Source organism: Pan troglodytes, chromosome 12, assembly GCF_028858775.2.
Source record: "Pan troglodytes isolate AG18354 chromosome 12, NHGRI_mPanTro3-v2.0_pri, whole genome shotgun sequence".
In the NCBI taxonomy this organism is placed as follows: Eukaryota; Metazoa; Chordata; class Mammalia; order Primates; family Hominidae; genus Pan; species Pan troglodytes.
In genome coordinates, this window is record NC_072410.2 from 20,823,078 (window position 1) to 20,844,190 (window position 21,113).

Here is a 21,113-nt window from a genome sequence, read left to right on the forward strand (position 1 = left end):
AAAGGTTTCATGCTAAAGACTTTTCACTTTTTTCACTTTAAAGACCACTGAGGGCTGTAGGTCCGATCTGGCCAAATAAGCACTGAAAGTTAATTATACCGAGGCAGTAAATGAAAGCTTTGATAGCTCAGGGGGAGGTTTGGAAGGGGCCATGACAGAGTTCTGACAGGGGACTAATGACAACAAGAATGATTTACAGAGAGTAGAGTGGTGGCTGCCAAGGAGGGAAGGGGGAAATGGTATCAAAATATATACATTTTTCATCATGAAATGAATAAGTTCTGAGGGCCTAATGGACAACGTGGTGACTATAGTGAGTAATACTGTATCATACACTTGAAGTTTGCTAAGAGAGTTGATTCTAGCTGTTCTCACCATGCACATACAAAACAGGTAACTATGTAAGGTGATGAATGTGTTAGCTTGATTGTGGTGATCATTCCATAATGTGTACATACAACAAATCCTCATGTTGTATACCTTAAATATACACAATTATTGTTTGTCAGTTGTACCTCAATAAAGCTGAAAACTAAGATAATAAAAGAAAATCTACCTATGGAACCAACAGCTAGTCATCTGGGGTTCTTATGTAACTTTCGTTTAAGACTCTTCAAACTATGTCCCTGTTAGGCTGAGAAAGCCACTGAGCACCAAGTGGATCAGGGATCCTTCCCAACCTGTGGTGTTTAATGAGTGCAACAACCGCATTCTGAAATTGCATCATTGGCATCTCAGTTCCAGAAGTTAATCTCATGTAGTTAAGTTTAAAACAATAACCTACTGACCACACAAAATTTATTTTCTAATTTTCAGCAGGCCAAAGGAAGTACAATTTGGTTTCCATAGCAAATATTCCAACTTCATGAGGGAGTACAAAGTGTTTTGAGAAGAAATGTCCTCCATGGACAGAGAAATACTTTTGAAGTGCAATAAAGAACTTACATTATCACTAGGTAGCTTGAATTATCGAAGAGAAGTTACCACCTAGCGTCAGCATGAAGTTACAGTGTTTACCGCCATTACCCTCCCATAAATGTTTTCGTTGCTCTGCACAGCAGATATAAGCTCAGATATGCTTATTTTGAGTAATCTAAAATAAACGTGAGATAGATAAAAAACAACTATTTTTCCTTGTCTTTTCTTTTTTTTTTTTTTTTTTGAGACGCAGTCTCACTGTGTTGCCCAAGCTGGAGAGCAGTGGCGCCATCTCGGCTCACTGCAAGCTCCGCTTCCCAGGTTCATACCATTCTCCTGCCTCAGCCTCCCGAGTAGCTGGGACTACAGGTGCCTGCCACCACGCCTGGCTCATTTTTTCCTATTTTTAGTAGAGACAGGGTTTCACCATGTTAGCCGGGATGGTCTTGATCTCCTGACCTCATGATCCTCCTGCCTTGGCCTCCCAAAGTGCTGGGATTATAGGCGTGAGCCACCACACCCGGCCCTACTTTTCCTTTTCTATACCTGCATTCCACACACTTCTGTGACCAGGGATTGAAGCGATGTCAAGGAATACTCTGACGCCAGCTGAATGACACCAGCCGAGTGTCCTACAATTCAATTCAATTCTGATACTAACTGGAGTTAGCACAGACCTCAGGTTAAGGGTTCAGTCCCACAAGACTGCCCCCCATTTCAGATACCAAATACAAGTGCCAGGTTGTCACCTATGTGTCTGACTGACCGGCTGTAAACCAGGGTTCCTACGACCCCATCCTTGGGTTTCATAATTTGCTGGGATGGCTCACAGACCTCAGGGAAACACATTTCCCAGCTTACTATGTAATAAAGAATACAATAAAGGATACAGAAGACAGCCAGATGAAGAGATATGCAGGGCGAGGTGTATGGGAGGGGAAGCGCGCTTCCTTGCCCTCTCCGGGTGGGCTACCCTCCACATGTTCAGCAGCCCTGGAGCTCCCCAAACCCCAGAGTTCTGGGATTCTTACAAGACTTTGTTACTTGAACATCACTGATCATTAACTCAATCTCCAGCCTCCAGGTCTTCCCAGAGGATGGGGGTAGGACTGAAATTCCCAAGCTTCTAATCTGTTCTTTCTAGTGACCATTCTCCTCCCAGGAGCCTCATTAGAACAAAAGACTCCCATCACCCAGGAAATTCCAAGAAGTTAGGAGCTCTGTGCTGGGAATCAGGGCCAGGGATCAAATATATATTTTTATTTTGTCTATATATATATTATATGTGTGTATATATATATACATTTCCTATATATATATATATTTCCTATATATATATTTAGAAAAATTATATATTTTTTTCTTGTTCCTTTACAAACATATTCTTTACCATGCCAGAGGACTGATTTTGACGGAAAACTCCCAGGAACTCACAGCTTTGGTACTCTTCCAAGGTCCTAATAAACTAAGGTAACTATTGAAACTCAAGCACTCGGAACACTGGGCAATGTAAACGCTCTCTGCTCAGCAGGCTTCCCTCACACGCAAACACCGGTTCTGAGAAATCCTTACTACACCTCCCTGAGGGGACCACATAGACTTGGACCACATCTAAACAAGCCAAAAGCTTGCTTCAGTTCTCTTTGGAATGGGTGGGATTCATCGGAATACATAAATATGCAGGGAACAGGCCAGAAGAAAATTAGGACGGATATTCAGAAATAGCTCTTTGTGTACATAAATAACTGAAGAGCGATGTTGGCAGCTATTTAAGGATCCAAGAAATTGGAAGACGCTAAACAATAATATTTGCATCCATTTTATTTTGTAATGTCAACAGGATATGTCCATGCCTGCAGAGGCCACAAATAGCACCAAATCACTGATGGGAGAGGCCCACAGTGACCTCTCACCCTGCTCTTTCCAGCTGTGTTCTGTCAGCTTCTCTTCCCTCATCCATTCATGGGGATGAGAGTGTCCACCTTGGGGGAAGTGCAAGCATATGGACAAATACAGACCAAGTCCTTGTTGTGGTGGTTGGCACTCAGTGCTTTGCGTTGTTACTTGGTCAACCCAAAAATAGACAGAGGAGGCACCATGATTGCAGGCGTACCATAAGTACAGTAAGAATGTCTTCCTAATCCAAAATTGGACATGCGGCTTGATGAGAAAAAGGATAAACATGAGATGGTGTTGCCCAATATTTAAAACCAAGACGTCAATATTTTATTTTCTTACTTAGTCATGTGTCTCAGATTCATGTCATTAAGCGTTACCTTTTATTATAAAAGTCAATTTTTCCTTCTCCACTTATCATTAGAGTCTTTCAAACTCAGCCAAACACGTCACAATGGAATAATGAATGAACATGAGAACAGTAAGAAGTGGAACTCAGAAGTTAGAGACATGCAAATTTTATCTAGGAAAATGTTACGAGGTCATAAAGAAGACACCAGGACCAAGAGTAGAAAGTGCTAACATGATTTCACCATTTCCCCCGCTAGAAGGAAAAGTGAACCCAAGAGGAAGGAGGTTTTCAGCACGGGTGGATGACCTTCCTGCTGCTGTTGCTGTTTTGTTGTTATGGTTGTTTGTATCCTCTAACATTGCTAACACAGTACAAACCACCCAATTTAAAATCAGACTTAGAAAAAGTGATCTCAACTACACAAAAGTTGACCTCCCTTTACTCTTTTTTTTTGGCTAATCACCAACAGCACTTATGAACTTTATTACAAATAAAATTATCGGAATACATGGAAGAGCAATTGGATGTAATAAAATTAATCCAGAAATGCTATTTGCAGAAGAGTCAGCCATTTATGCCAAAATCTCACTTCCCCTTAAATTTTATCTTTGTATTTTGAAAAGGAAAAGCAAAAGCAGTTACCATATTTACTTGAGAGTCAACATAGCCGAAAATTGTTAATGCCATGCTAGCAATCCAGTCTCCTAACAACCACACTTCTTTCCATCTCCAGGTTTCACTGTTATTACTTGCCAAGATTACGTGGGGGAACAAGAAAAGCTCTTAAACTTTTTTCTCAGCATGGTGGTTGAAGAGAGACAAACAAAGTGTTAGAAGCTAGAGAAATGGAGAGATGTCGAAAGCAGCAATGCACTGGGGGACATCTGAACCATCTCGACCCAGTGCAACGCACCCACCTTGTCAATGCAAAGTTGAAGATACTGCAACTATGCAACCTACATGGGCCACACAGTGAGACAGAAACACAATTTCCTTCTAAATAATCCAGATTCGCCATATAAATACTGCTGAGCAAGCTCCTATTTGCCGTTTGCTGCAAGGTTGGATGTCAAAACCTGCCATGCAAGGCTCCACTGCCTCCCAAACAAAGCCCAGACCACTCAGTCTAGCATTCCAGATGCTCCTCAGTCTCCCTTGATCCTACCTTTTGGAACGTGTTCCTCTCCTCGCCCTTGATGTACCCATGTTTACTATGTGCCCGTTTCCTTGCAAGTTTCCCTAATGTCTACCTCTTTTCTTGCTCGTGCAGTTTCCTCTACCCAGAATACAACCCTTCTTTCTCCTCCAGCTCAAGTCTTCTTCTTCCGCCTTCTCCCCCCTCCAAGGCCTATCCCAAATACTGCACCACTTCTTTAGGGTTTTCCCATCCCTCCGACCAGGAGAAACAGGCAACTATCTCTCCCTGCTCTGAAACCTTGAGGTTTTTCATCTCCCCCTCTCTGATGGCACTTTGCAGCCCCTACTTTGCATTGCTTGAGTTCTCTCCCCTGCTGCTCAGTTAATAAGCTTAAAAGTAGGCTGAGATTGAGTATAGCTTGAACAGAGCAGATGTTTAAATATTTGCCAAATAAATGAAAGTGGCTACGTTTACACAACTTATATCCACAGTGCCTTAAAAAACTGAAAGCACACTTACTAGGTAGAGAGCCCTTGATAATTTCCAGTAACAAAGTTTTCTGAGGAAATGGTCCTAAATTTCCCCACCAGGCAGGATTTGGCAATCACTATGGACAGGCTTGGTCTAACCAGCTTCTTGTTTACTTGGGTAATTTACTGACTCGGCGACTGTCTACTTCTCGGGTCAGTGGTTCTCAACCCACATTACACTAACTGCACAGTATGATCACCTGAGGACTTTAAAAAGCCAGGCCGCATGCAGTCCCATCACACCAGAACTTCTGGGGTTAGGATCCAGGCATCAGTGTTTAAAAGGCTCCCAGGTGATTCCAATATGCAGCCAGGGTTGACAACTACTGGCCTAGATGACAAAGAGTAATTCCATTCAGGAGACATTTCCCCTATTTGTATGTCACCGAGGCAGCAGCAATGTCCATTTTCAGCACTGACGTGGCAGACTGGGGCCCAGCCAAGAAAGGGAACTCAACTCCAGGGGCTTATATTCACACACACTGGGTTTCCCTAGAACAACAATTTACAATCAGGACATCAGTTCCAGACTAAAGTAAAGGTCTGCCTCTACTTCCAATCCAAAGCATTTTTTACCTTCCTATGAGCCTAGGTTCTATAGATATATGTCATATTTCCTTACCAACTTAAAATAAATTTCAACTGGAGAAAAAAAGAAGCTTAGAGTTCTGATCTTGCGGTTACATAAATCCCAGAGTTTGAGGTTGATGATAAAGATTCAAGCACAGTGAGTGATACCGAGTGTAATTTCCCACATTATCACAATAGCAAAAATGTAACCTCCCCTTCTCCCTGTGAGTCAGCCCAGAAACCCACTACGTTAATCTCGAGAAATGCTTAAACCTTGAGGGAAACTTATTCAAAGAGGTTGTCATGGCAGGTTCACATGAGACTTTTTAAATCAATTAAGTTCCAGTACACATTCCTTCACTGTTGACAATAATCACATATTTTCCCTACAGGAAAGAACCCCTGTGAACCTTCGCATGTGGTTTTACAGATTCTTTGGCAGACAGCTGATACTATTTGTGAAACCAGGTTTCCCCATGCATTCCACGCAGTGTGTTTAACCTTTCCAGAGAAACATCTACCAAGTCCCTACTTTACTTGAATTTGTACTTTATTATGATATGCATTTCATTTGTATTGATTTGGGCTTCAATATTACATACTGATCATTTCAGTAATCATATCTCTTTTAAAAACTAGTTTATGGGTACCATGCACCAATTTGGATAACTCTTAGAAGTGGCAGAAGAGAGCCTGAATGGCATGCTTGATATGAATGGACTCAAAAACCAGTGCCCAAATATGACTGCTTGAAGGACATGTGAGAAAGAGCTCTTCCATAAACTAGTGTTTCCCTTCCTCATGTTCCTTACTATTTCAGCATAATGATGTGTACAGAGCTGAGAGAATCCAACAGACCCATGTTCAAATTCTGACTCTGTTATCGATCTGCCGCGACTTGAAGAAACTCACCTGCTATTTTTAAGCCTCAGTTTCCTTAGAGACAAATCGAAAATCCTAAAGCCTGTGTAAGGAACAGGGGCAATGTGAAAAGCTCCCAGACATCATGGGGAGGAGATGGATGGCTGCTGATCCTGGCCAGTTCTAGAATAGCAGATGAGGTGGGTACCCAGGCTCCAGGGCAAGGAGGCCGAGCGTCATTGGTGCAGCCTCCGAGACTGGCTGCTAATCAGCCTAGAGCGGGGCAAGCGAGATCAAGGAGACAGCAAATAAAATCGCAAGTAATGAAAAGTCCAAAAAAATTGTTCCAGGATTTCCAGTCAAGTTCTACCCTCTCACTAACTCCAGGAATAGAATGAGGGAAGCCACATCAATATTCAGGGGGCACAATCATGGCTTTGGAATGCTTTGGTTTTGTGACCCATGTTGGAATATGTTATTGGTGTACATGACTGAGCAGCTCTGGTCACCAAAAGGAACACCGCCTCCCTCAGACAAGAAGAGAGTCATGGTTAAGACGTTCAGCATTTTCGGAGAAAAGATGGATAACTTACAAGTACATTCACCGCTAATAATTTCTCACCAAAGGATAAAAGAAGGCAAACTTCCACAAAAGACACAAATGTGCTTTGAGCCTATTCTATAGCAATGGCTCATTCACTTGTTCATTGGTTCAGGAAATAGACCTGAAACTTACTAAAATCCTTACTGAAAGTCTTTAAAGATAGTCATACCATTGTCACAGGCTGATTGAACGCAGTGTCTTAGCCTGGGCTGCTGTAACAAATTATCATAGATTGGGCAGCTTAAACAACAAATATTTGTGTCTCACAGTTCTGGAGGCTGGAAGTGTAAGATCACGGTTCTGACAGATCCGGTGTCTGGTGAGGGCCCACTTTCTGGTTTGCAGACAGCTGACTTCTCATTGTATCCTCACATGGTAGAAAGAGAGCTAGCTAGTTCTCTGGCCTCTTCTTACAGGGGCACTAATCCCATTTATCAGGGCTCCACCATCATGACCTAACAATCTCCCAAGCATGCCACCTCCTAACACCATCACTGGAATTAGGGTTTCAACATAGGAATTTAGTGGTGGGCTTGGGGGACACACAGACATTCAATCTATGTACACAGATAAAGGAAAACCCAACGCCTAAAAAAAACTATTAAAGTATTTATTTCCATTACACTTAACACAGACACATTTCAAGTTTTATAACTACATTTCTAGACTTTTCTATGGTAAACACACCTTTTGCTTCCTCTTTTACCTGGCATTAGGCCTTGACAACCCCCATCCCATGTTACATCTGATTGGGGCAATTCTGTGTTGAGTACCTGGAATTCACCAGGAGTCCCTTCTCAGAAGCAAACCCTGCTCTCCTTTCCCTGGACTGGGAGGTGAAGCTCACTGAAGGGGGTGAGCTGACTTTGCAGTCTTCCTACTTCCTGCCCAGATGTTCCTGTGTCCGTGGAAACCTGATCCATTAGTATCACCTCAGGGCCAGCAGTTCCTGAGACCTCCCCCAAACACCTCCCACAACACACACACGCACACTCACACACACACACACACACACGTTAATCCCCACCCTGTGCTGGCCATAAATGACCACTTAGGACAGTTTTGCCGCCGAAATAGGCCTGAGTGTCTGATCAACAATATTTTGTCTCAGTCTCCTGTGTTTCTTCACACAATGGAAGCACCTCTGGGCTTAGAGTCACCAAGACCCTAAGACTGGTAGAGAGCCCACCCCTTCTCCAGAGCCCTGAAAACACTACAGACTCATAAACAAAGCAGCCTCATCATCATGGAATCGGGGTGGCCAGCATGAAAGACGATGCATAATAGAGACACTCTCCTCAATGCCTTCCCCAGGTGGTTGGGCTTCAGGAATTTTGTTCTATTCTGAGCACAGAGAGCCATGGCCTCAGATTTCAGGGGTGGGAGGAAAAGTTCCAGTTCTGCCCTTTGCCCACTCAGAAGCCCTGAGGAAAGCTCTCGGTTGGTCACCTCTATCTTTCTAAAGTTAGAAAGATAACCCTACCTACACCTGGAGAAAAGGATGTCAGAGAAGCCCTACTTGCAGCTGTCTCCTGAGACCCCATCCCTGAAGGACTCCCTGGCACCAAGCAGGCCCCTGGGGCAGAGTTACCCGTGTTCTGGTCCAGAACCTAGAGGTGGCTGGGTCCTCTTCACTGTCCCCTTCCTGCTTTCCTTCTCATTGTTGACATTTGATTCTATCTCGCAGATGGACTGTAAGCTGCTCTGAATTTTCTTCATCTTTCTATTTCCCCTTCCACCCCTTCTTCCTCTCATCATCCCCAGCACCTAGCACAGGGCTTAGCACAGGTTGGACATGCAACAATAATCTGTCAAAATTATCAGTCAGTTTATTAATGCATGAGATAATGAATGAGAAAGCCCTTTGTAAACTGAGTTGTACTCCAGAGAGACGTAGAACGTATTTTTGTAAAATGTCTCCACTTGTCTCACACGGAGGACAAGGCTGGCCAAGAGATACAGTGTTCTGGTCGCCAGCCCTATATGCAGTGGTGGCCCCACTGTGATCTCTTGTGGCAAATACAACACAGTCTGACAGGTGCTTGTGTATAGAACCATGCCTCCCTGGTGTTATTCAGGTGAGAATTTACATCTACAAGGTAAGAGTTTACAGACCTTGGCACCATCTTCCCCAGCCCATGACTACAGTCAACCTGAAACTCACAGTAAAAGCCAAACTCCTTACCACAGCCCTAAACACCCACCATGCTCTGGCCTCTGCCTCTGTCTCCAGCTCACCTTGGCCTCCCTTCCACTCTCTTCATTGGCCATACATAGAGCTGCTTTCTGCTTCTCATGCTGGGTTTTTATGCTCTGCTTCCTCTGCCCTCTGTCTGGCTGGCTCCTTCTCATGCCTCAGACCTCATCACTTCACCTCGAGCCGTCCCAATCACCAGGCTAACACGGACCGTGGCTCCCTACTCACTGTCTCTGCAGCCTTCTGTCTCTGTGTTTCTTTCACAGTGCTCAGCACACATGTGCCAACTCCTGCGGCTGCCTAGCTGTTTCATGCAACCCTGGCAGGGTCCACGCATCCCTGTGCCATCCCATGACTGGACACACAGCAAGGCCTCAAAACACAATCACCAAATGAAAAAAGTTGTGATCGCAAATGGTTTTAAGCCAATTGAATAGATGCCCAACCTGAGTCAACAAAGTACCTGTCAGACTGTTGTATTTGCCACAAGAGATCACAGTGGGGCTGACACTGCACGGTCATGATATGAGATAGGAAAATTTAGAAAACTTACTAAGTTTGCAGCTTTCTCCTTTGAGACTGCCGAAGTCTAATAAAAACCAGCTTGTTAGCAGGCACTGTTGACAAGCACATGGAGAAGCATTCTTTCAAACATTCCTGGTAGGGGTGTTAATTGGTATAACCTGGTAGGGTGGGGGGGTGGGTAATTCTGAAATATATATCGAAATCATAAGTGTACACAGCCTCTGACCCCACAATTCTGCTTCCAGGAATTTAACCAACAACTTGTAAACACTTCTGCAAAATTACAAGGGCAGGCTGTTACTGGTTGCAACACTGGCTGAAATAACAAAAAATTGCAAACAATCTGTCCATTGAGAGGCAGAAAATGCACCTCCTTTGATACAGCTATGGATCAAGGTACAGAATGGTGCACACTATGAGTGTGAAAGAGGTGGAAGAAAAAACTAGAAACTATTAACAAGACTCACCTATTGGTGAGGAAGAGGGAAAGAAGCGTCTGCAGAAAGGGAAGAGAAGGAGACTTCACTGAAGAACCTTTTAAATTGTGTTACCACTTCAAAAGCAAATAAACCAGGTGTCATTCACTCAAAAAAATTTAAAGAGTTTCAAAATCATATGGAAAAGTTTAACCAAAAAAAGTAAAATTCCATTTTAAATTATAGTCTTTTCCCTCATGTTATAACTGGAAACACTAAGCAAAGAAAAGGGAGATAAGTTGCCCAGGAGAAACGAAGCTGCCCTTGGCCCCCAAGCTAGCACTCACCATACTCCATCTCATTTGCTGGAGTTCCTTGGTGCAGATTTGGGGGGTCAATAGAGAGGAAATATAAGGAAATATCTCTCAATATTTTAAACGCCCATCGAGTCTAGGTTGGTGTGATAAATTGGATGGTCCTGCCAGGGAGGATCTGGTCTGAAAAATCAAATCCATTTCACATTGGCCCATGTGGGTTCAGAGAAGCTGAGGCTGAGCCCTGCCTGATCCCCAAGTTGAGGGGTTGTTGTGGCTGAGTTTTCCATGTTCAACACCTCCAAATGCAGTAGAACTGGACTCTCAGCACCTTTGGATGGAAGAACCAAGTACATCAGCACTCAGTTGTCCAGGCCAGCATGGCACATGGACTCAGAAGGCAGACAGACTTGGTGCAGGCTGATGGATCTCTCCTCACTAGCCTGCAGCTTTGGGAAACTTACTGAACTTCTCAGGGTCTCAGCTTGTCTGGACCTAGAGTGGAATAATGTTTCAAGGTTGCGAGAAAGATTCAAGATATTATACTTAAAGAACCCAGAAGAGTGCATGTTCCTTTAGTAGGTGACTCAATAAATGGTAGTCACATACCCAAATAAACAGCACAAACATCACCAGTGGCCTAAAACCATGTGACATTGTCTCTAAAGTTCAGTCCGACCTACCCTCACTGACCTGTCTCTAAAGTTCAGTCCGACCTACCCTCACTGACCCACAGGCTCCAGAGTGAGCCTGTCTGCGTCATAATTCCAGCTCTGTACTAACTACTGGTATAACCCTAGCAAATCACTCTCTGTGCTTCCGTTTCTTAATCTGCAAAATAAAATAATAGTACTGATTATTTTATATGAGCGGTATCTAAAACCAGGTCTCCTACCTAGCAAGTGCTGTATTACATATTAGCTTTTATTATTATTATTATTATTATTATTCAGTACCAAGTTCAAACCATTACTAAATGTCAGTTTGGTCCTGATTTTTGCAGCCCAGCACTGAGCTGGGAGTCAGAGTGAAAATCGATGCCTCCTTAAAGTTTTTGATATTCATGCCAAATCCATGACACTTGCACCTATAAAGACAGCGCTCTCCATTTTCCTGGTCCTATCCTTGGCTTGCATTCATTTGTTTAATATCCTTTCAGAGATTTAAATATTTACTCAATAGAAACTGAGACTCACCCAAACTAAACTAAATAAATAACCAGTTGCCCCTAGAAATCTCCATTTAGGTTTTTTTTTAATCTTCTGGGATGCCTTTTGGGAATATTCTTTTCTCCACAAAACTGGGTAAATATGTTGCTACCTCCCTTACATTGACTTATTTGAGAAACATTGATTGATCCCCTCTCTGGCTGTCAGACCCCCAAAGCAGGCCCTGGAGAGTGGTATACACATGAAACCGGACCCTGTCTTTGAGGAGCTCTCAGTCCACTGGGAAGCTGAGCAAAGCCCATGGATGATGAGAATGCAATAGGAGGAGGATGGCTGGTTTTCCTGTTCAAGAATGGAATAAATAAGCAACAAAATGGAAATCTTTTTAATCTAAAATGGATCCATGCACTGCTGTAACACACTAAACACTGCTACTGAATCTAAGAACCAAGAAACATAGAAATATGTTATACACACCCCACACACACACACATACATACACACACACACACACTTCCCAAGTTTAGAATTAGAAGACGTCAAAATTTCAGCATGCAGCTCTCCAGAAACTATATATTTTAGAAGGCAAGATTTATCACTAAACTTTAGAGTAACAACAATAATAATAATACCATTTTGCATTTTTACTTTTCCTCTATTCAAAAAGCTTGCCTCTATCTTGCCTCTTTATATTCCCAGTACAATCTTGTGAGGTGGCTAGCACAGGCCTTCTGCCTAAATTTTATAGCTAAAAAGGAGACAAAATCACAAAGACTGAGGTTTACCCCAGGTTACTCAATCGGTAAAAATTCAGAGCAAAAGCATCCAGTTCTCTTGCTCTCTCAGCAGACTTTCTGAGAGACATCAAACGAGGTCAAAGTCCTCAGAAATTAGGTTGGCAGAAGTTACTGTAAGAGGTGACTGCTTTGGCAATGAGTAACCAAAAAAGACGAGAGGCTGAACCCAAAGGGGCAGAATTGGAAGCCAGCAGATTTTGCAAAGGGTTTCCTTAAGGTAAACTAAGACAACAAAATATACCTTTGCCTATTATCAGAGTAGCACACTTTTCTTTTTTTATTATTATACTTTAAGTTCTAGGGTACATGTGCACAACATGCAGGTTTGTTACATATGTATACATGTGCCATGTTGGTGTGTTGCACCTGTTAACTTGTCATTTACATTAGGTATATCTCCTAATGCTATCCCTCCCCGCTCCTCCCACCCCACAACAGGCCCCGGTGTGTGATGTTCCCCACCCTGTGTCCAAGTGTTCTCATTGTTCAATTCCCACCTATGAGTGAGAATATGCGGTGTTTGGTTGTCTGTCCTTGTGATAGTTTGCTCAGGATGATGGTTTCCAGCTTCATCCATGTCCCTACAAAGGACATGAACTCATCCTTTTTAATGGCTGCATAGTATTCCATGGTGTATATGTGCCACATTTTCTTAATCCAGTCTATCACTGATGGACATTTGGGTTGGTTCCAAGTCTTTGCTATTGTGAATAGTGCCACAATAAACATACGTGTGCATGCAGAGTAGCACACTTTTCAAAAAATTATAAAACCCAATGCTGATGACAGAGTTGGAAAATGTTCATACAGTGCTGGTGGGCATATAAATTAATTAAACTTTCCTAGGATTAATTTAGCAGCAGGGATCTAGAGTTTTAAAATGCCCATGCCCTTTGACCCCTACCATTCTACCTCTGGGGATTTATCTCAAGGAAAACTCGTGAGGAGATGCAAAGGTTTAGCTGCAAGGGTGTTAGTTTTAGTACTGTTAATAAGAGAAAAACAATCAACTACCTGCCAACAGGATTTAATAAACTATCTATGCAATGAAATGGAAAAGCTTTTGTAAAAGAAAACTCATTCTCATAACAAGATGCTCCATCGCTGTGAGGTAAAAGCAGATAACCGAAAAGCATGTAGAGTACAAATATATTTCTTCAATATGTAAATGTACTCAGAGACAAATACACCTACCAAAATGTTAACAGTGTTTATCTCACAGTGGTGTGTTTTCACTTCTCATCTTTTACTATTATCTCTATGTATTTTTTAAAATTTTATTCTTGACAATGAGCTTGTGCTGTTTGTGTAAATGTTCCAAGGACGTATTTTAGAAGTATACCCTCGCTATTCTTTGACCGTTCCTGCCAAGTTTTCCTCCTAAGTAAACTAACAGTCTTGTGCCCAACGGGGTTTGTCAGTTCAATGATTAACAACAGCATGTAGTGTTAGGAAAGGCCATAAGAATCTTTTTAAACTCATCACTACCATTAGGCAGATCAAATTCATCTCAAGAAGTTTTCTTGGCTCTTTCTGGACAACTTTGTCTTCTTCCTTTTCCTAACAGATCAACACATTTATAGTAAACACCAATCTCTGGCATCGAATGCACACACACAGACACACACACACAGAGACACACACGTCACTGTTCTCCAGCTGTCTCATGGGTGAATGCCATGACTCACCAAACCAGTTGGTCCTTAGCTGTATTTTTTGAAGCATCCTTCCCCACCATCCACTCCTCACACCCTCACCAACACAGCGAAAAATTCACATTTTGCATGAGCAATAAGGAGTTATAAATTGAATTGAATGATAAGCTTCATTAGGTTTTCCTTTTTGTTTTGTTATTTTCTTTCCTTAATCTTTCAGGTTCAGTCCCATTTTCTCATTCTTATGCACAACAACACTATCAGTAGGAATTATGGGGATCAAGGATAAATTATGGAGATCAAGGATAAAAATGCAAGACAATGTTTATAATCCCCTCTGAGAGTGCATGGTCTTCTCTATAGCTATAGGTGCAACATTGGCAAAGCTTCTGGGGGGGGGAGAAAAATATGATCAGGCTTTTAAGATTACCTTTGAGGTCCTTATTGAAGAAAGCGTGTACAAGTTTTGCCAATACAATGCATTATACCTTTAAATGAAACCAATAAAGCCTGCCGTTAATAACATAGCACATTCAGGCTGGGCGTGGTGGCTCATGCCTGTAATCCCAGCACTTTGGGAGGCCCAGGCAGGTGGATCACGAGATTAGGAGATCGAGACCATCCTGGCTAACACGGTGAAAACCCATCTCTACTAAAAATACAAAAAGTTAGCAGGGCATGGTGGCAGGCGCCTATAGTCCCAGCTACTCGGGAGGCTGAGGCAGGAGAATTGCTTGAACCTGGGAGGCGGAGGTTGCAGTGAGCCAAGATCATGCCATTGTACTCCAATCTGGGTGACAAAGTGAGACCCCATCTCAAACAAAATAAAAAATAAATTAAAAAAAAAAACATGGCACCTTCAGTCAAACATTGGGTTATGCCTCTCTAACACTGTAGAAGCTTAATGGGAAGTGATAAAATAAGTCTCAATTCTTACAGTAACAACAGTCTTATAAAACGACTTCATTTACAACACCTTTCACTTAACATCTCTCACCACATACCAAAAGTCATGTAACTATTCATGGTTTATAAGTAATATACAGTTATAAAGTATATTTCCCATATATTTCATAGTTAATCTTCCATAGATAATCACAGTCGTTCTCTTAATATGACTCAGAAACACATCTTAAAGTTAAACATGCCTACAGAGCCATATAACTTCAAGAAATCCTTAAAATGTTGTTTCGACAAACAATATAACATTACCTTTTATCAGATTCCATTTGTCTTTCCTAAATACCTCATCAATGTGTAAGTAAACCCAAAAAAAGGAGGGAAAAAAAATACAGAAACAAAAAACCTGCAGTGCAATTAATCATCTTACCGTCTCCGTTCTTCATCCTTGGGGCATTTGGGAATGGCTGGCCTCCCAGGAGGTGGAGAATGTCGGGGTAATCCGACAAGGTTTCTTTTCCCAAATGAAGCCTGCTGAGCTGATGTTGGTTATTAAAAAACGAAAGTGCGTTTTGAAGTCAGCCCTAGCTAGAGTTGTTAATTCAGGTCTGTGCCGCAGCAGAGTGACAACTCACATCTTGCCGGACGCCCCAGCTGGTACGGAGGCTCAAAGGAAGGAGAAAGTGGGGTTTTGGAGATGGCTGTGTCACAGCCTCTTAGGGCTTTAATCCCTCAGCCGTGACACATCTGGGGAACTATGAACAGGAAGCTCAGAGCCAGGCAGACAGCCAGAATCACTCAGCAAAGGTGCCAGACCCTTAAGAAACACCAACACCCGCCACTGCACGGTAACCTCTAACGTTTCCCGAAGCTGGTGCTTTCCTCTCATGACTTTGTGTTGAACCTGGACAAGCCCTGCTGGCTGAATCCAGCTCATTATCATGTTCCCATCATCAGAGTCTTGACTGGTCAGTCCCAGGCCTGTGGTGGCCTAAGCTTTCCCTCTCTGCCTACCTCCCAATCCTTAGAGCAATCTCCCTAGAGTCAGCCCAGGCAATGCTGCAGGACTCTTTATTCAGGTCTGCTCGTGTCCCAGATGCAGGCCCACTTCTCATGGTGGCCACCACCCCTGCCATGTGCCCTGAGAACTCTGGAAGTCTCCCTTCACCACACCCTGGAGGTGAGGTGGCCACTGATCGCCCCTCAGCTCAGGGAGATGAAAGCTGGAGCCTCTGGCTTCCACAAATGCAGCCAGATCCACCTAGGAGATCTGGTGCTGCCAAGCCTCCTCTTTTTTTTTTTTTTTTCTGAGACAGAGTCTTGCTCTGTCTCCCAGGCTGGAGTGCAATGTCACAATCTCGGCTCACAGCAACCCCTGATTCCCAGGTTCAAGTGATTCTCGTGCCTCAGCCCGAGTAGCTGGGATTATAGACGCCCGCCACCATGTCTGGCTAATTTTTGTAATTTTAGTAGAGATGGGGTTTCACCATGTTGGGCAGGCTGGTCTCAAACTCCTGAACTCAGATGATCCACCCCCTTGGCCTCCCAAAGTGCTGGGGTTACAGGCATGAGCCACCGCACCTGGCCTGCCTCTTTTATTTCTCTCATAGCTCCTCCTGTGCTCTGCACTCAGATGAACATTCTCAACATGATACAGAGTCCAGCCTATCACAACGCTACTCAAAAATCTGCATCGTAGGGAGGAAGAGTCAAGCCTCCAATTCTAGCATTCAAGGTCTTCAGACATCTGGTCTCACACACTTTCCTGTCATTGTTCCCGCTACCCTTTCCAAGAGCTCTTTGTGCTCACCTGGATGGGCCGCTTGCTGACCCTAAGAGGCACTGCTCAAACCTCCGCTTCAATGCTCTGCAGCCTCAATTCTGCCACTGCCACTCCTTACCCTAGCCAATTGACACCACTCAGCACGACACAGCCCACCTCCTCTTTGCTCCTTCCCCTTCTTTCCAGTTTTCACCGCCATTCGCTCAAGCAGACCCCACTCAAGCATCCTGGGGTGATTTTCCCAACTCTGAACCTGTGCCTTCTCTCTGTGATGATAACGGAGATAGCAAAAGTGAGCACTTATAGGTGCCAGGCATCCTTCAAGGAAATTTAAATTATATATTCGTTTACTTATTTATTTTTAATTTTCTTTTAGGTTCAGGGGTACTTGTGCAGGTTTGTTATACAGGCAAATTGTGTATTCAGGCGGCTTGGTCTACAGATTTTTTTGTAACCTAGGTAATAAGTATGGTACCCTATAGGTAGTTTCAATCCTCACCCTCCTCCCACACTCCATCCTCAAGTAGGTCCTGGTGTCTGTTTTTCCTTTCTTTGTGTCCGTATGAACTCAGTGTCTAATTCTCACTTATAAGTGAGACCATGCAGTATTTGATTTTCTGTTTCTGTGTTAGTTCTCAGAAGAATGGCCTCCAGTTGTATCCATGTTGCTGCAAAAGACATGATCTTGTTCTTTTTCATGGCTGCATAATATTCCGCGGTGTACATGTGCCACATTTTCTTTATCCAGTCTACCACTGATGAACATTTAGGTTGATTCCATGTCTTTGCTATTGAGAATAGTGATGTAATGAACATCATGTTCTTACGGTAGAATGATTAATATTCCTGTGGGAATATACCCAACAATGGGATGGCTGAGTCAAATGGTAGTTGTGTTTTAAGTTCTTTGAGCAATCACCAAACTGCTTTTCATAGTGGCTGAACTAATTTACATTCCCACAAGCAGAATATAAGCATTCCCTTTTCACTGCAACCTTGTTGGCATCTCTTATTTTTTGACTTTTTAGTAATAGCCATTTTGACTGGTGTGAGATGATATCTCATTATGGTTTTGACTTGCACGGAAATTTAAATTCTTTAGGCCCATTTTACAGGTGAGAAAACTGATTGACTCAAGGACTTTTCCAGCCCTCTTTTCCACTCCAGATGATTTCTTCTCTCTTGCTCCTTCCTACTTCTCAAAAAGGAGAAAAATTGGAGGAATCTGCACTGTTTAGTTAACCTGTGTGAACACACACACGCCACACACATGCACCCACACGCACCCACACACACGCTTTTGCCTGGGTTTTGTCAGCTGTGTTGTTCCCCTACAGAGTTCAGGGAAAACAAATAGTCATAGTTGGCAACAAAAATTCAATATCAGAAGTTAATGGATAATCTCTCAAACTCTAGGGTCCTTTATGAATGCTAAAGTATAGAATTCCCTGAGCTGAGCCCAGAGCTTTTAACATTTAAACTATCAGAAGACGTCATTCTAACACAATTTTATCAGTAACATGGTCTTTGACAAACTCCAGAATGTCTGTGTTTACACATAAAAGGTCAGAAATAACTCAAGTATTTTCCCAGAATATTCTTATGGAAAAGTTTACACATTCAGAATTGATTTGCATTTATGAATATCTTTAATGTGGCTGTAATCCATGTGTTTCTTATACCTCCCAATTGAAAAAGGAGAATAGGAAGAAGCACGTACAGTATGTGTGTGCATGTGTGTGCATCATGTTTGTGCAAGTATGTGCAACCCTAGAATCTAACCTTGGCTCCCTCTCAACATGCTATGGGTCATTAAGAGAGGGCAGGAGACTTCTGCTTTCCTAAGTCCAGCAATTCTATAATTAGACAGACACCAACCTGGACGCCAGCAGACCTGGGTTAAAGAGCTAAGCTTCAACTTCATCTATGTATCTTTGGGAAAATCACTTCATCTCACTGGATCTCAGTTTCTACATCTGAAAAAACAAAACAAAACACAACAGTATAGTCTAAACTCTTGGGACACAAAGTGTGGCGCATAAGCCAAGAGCATCACCAAGGAGCACGATGGAAATGCAGAACATTAGGGCCCACCCCAGAACCACTGAATTCAAATCTATATTTGACTAAGCTTTCTGGGTGACTTGTGTGCACAATAACACAGGGAGTGCTAATTGACCTGATCTCCAAAATGCTTTCCAGTGTGACACATTCTGTTAGTTTAACCTTTGTCTCTTTACACTAGAGAATTAACCATGCCATCCCCAATGGCCACTGGTAACCTTTGTGGTCAGGCCCTAAGGATCTGACTTGAGTGCCTGGCTGCTTATCATACTCCTATTCCAGGCAATGATACATGAACAATTCATATCATCCCCATGACTCTTCCAGACCGCACTGTGTCCAGCTTTCTATCAAACCTCCGGGGAGAATGCCATCCCTTAATTCTTCATACCTCCAGACAGACAGCTTCCACACCCATTACTGAGTTTAAGGGATTTTGCAAGCACAGATGAGGGAATGGGAAAGATTCTAGATGAATGATTACAGGGATAGTCTTTCAGCACTTAAGGAAGCCACGATCACCAAGAGAAAGCATGAAATGACTAAAAACAGGCCAGGTCTGGTGAAGCTCATGCAATCTTTTGTTTGATGAGGTTGTTAGATGGTGAGATTACCACAGTTAAATGCTGTGAACTTAGTGAATCAGAATTTCATGTAAGTATCTGCAAACATCTGTCTTGTGAGCAAAACAAAGAATATGGTTAATAGAGTTGGATACATGTATAAACACCCATACTCAATGGTAAATGAGTCAATTAGAAGAGTATGCTCTACTGGAAAGCCTCAGGCTCAGTTCCAGGTATTTGGTTCCATCCTGGCTCTCAGGTGTGGAGCTGACCTCTCCTCCCAGAAAAGAGGCAGCCAGGCTGGGCATGGACATGGTCATGGCACTCTTCAATTGTGGAGAGTACAGAGCAGAGGAATGCAGGAAAGGAGGGAGGGTAGAAAGAAGGAATACATTTTCCAAAGGAAGCAAATACAAGTTTAGAAAGCAGAACTGGACACTGAAGCCAAAAAAATTTATCAAATTGGCATTGGCCAAAAGAACCAGACGATGTGCAGATGGTGTGTGGTAATATTCCTGGAGGCCTTGAATGCAGGAAAGAAGAATGCCTCGAGGCCAAGCCAGGGGTTGGGGAGGGAGCTGGGAGGTGCAGAACAGGTTTCTACAGCAGAAGGGCAGAGCAGGCAAGCTTACCACATTCTGGGAGTCCTGGAGTTAAAATGAACTGTGAATTCACTGAGAGAGCAAATCAGGGTCCCAAAAGACGCCATTAAGATAGAACCATAGGCCAAATCTAACACAGTGAGACTTAACACAGACAAATCTAAAATCCCATTCTTAGTTCCCTAACCTCATATTGTTAAGTACAGGACAGGGCATATGAAAAAGCAAAGCACTGGTGGAAAACAAAACCAAACAAATGCCAGAGTCTTGACTGACTAAGACGTCCACAGTGAATGATGTGTGGTAGGAGGCTGTAGTTGCCCTGGTGGAAGTGTACCTTCTGACACAAAGGAGGTCATCACTGGAGAATGCCCTCAGACACGCTCTTGTCATGGCATGCAGAGAAAACAATAACAAAGGCTGTTCATGGCCAAAGAAGACCAGCTAGGCTCTCCCATGGGCCCTTAGGCTAAGAGGATTGATATCTGTACACCTGGTAGCCACCAGGCCATGCTAGGAGCCATGATACCCTAACCCAGAGATGGAACGAAGGCCATGGGATAGACGTCCAGGAGGCCAATGTGAAAAAGATCTTCATAACAATAGATTAAGCACTCAGCAATGCAGAGACAGTGTTTGCCCCATCCCTGGAAGAACTCAAACAAAGGCCACTGGATGCATATGAACATCCAATGGAAACTGCTTCTACCATCTCTTCTAGGCCCTCTAATTTTGGGTTCTTTGTTTTGCCCTCATGACAAATCAATGTTATAAACAGGGCAGTTTCTCACTATTCACATTTTGAAATAGGAAACCAAGCCTAGTATGGGAAAGCCAAGACTAGGATTTGGATCTACAGACTTTGTTTAACTCCTTTTTCTTCTCTTTTACTCTACCACAATGCCTCGATGTACATTTCTGTGAACTTTGGGCGTGGTGCTATTTTTAGTTATTTTAGTGAATAAGGAAGTTATTGTGTTTAATAAGGTAAGATGATGTCTTACTGGTATTCATTATATGTCAGGTTCTAAGTATGAGTCACAACCCAATAAATGCATCTGACTTATTGTGCAGTCAAATGTTAGGTGAAACTGTGTTGTCTTCAACAGCTCTCTGATACAAATCAACAAGCATCACTAAATCTGCAGGAAGATTCCAAAGGTTCTCATTAGTACAAATTTTAAAAATACTTTTGTTGTAAACAATATAGCCACAGCACAGAAGATATGGGACATAAAGAATAGATGGAAAATTAA

At 42.8% G+C, this 21,113-nt stretch overlaps 1 protein-coding gene across 2 annotated transcripts in view; it reads right to left on the reverse strand.

Annotated features, from left to right (window-relative positions):
• The window catches only part of IL1R1 (interleukin 1 receptor type 1), a 109,135-nt gene that overhangs the window by 59,676 nt on the left and 28,346 nt on the right, over nucleotides 1-21,113 (reverse strand). The window contains exon 1 of one of the 2 annotated variants that reach the window (XM_063788962.1): nucleotides 15,273-15,582. The exons of the other annotated variant lie outside the window; for it this stretch is intronic. The gene's annotated coding sequence lies outside the window, so the exon portion shown is untranslated. Of the gene's footprint in view, nucleotides 1-15,272; nucleotides 15,583-21,113 lie in introns of those variants that run through there. 2 annotated transcript variants of the gene reach the window in all.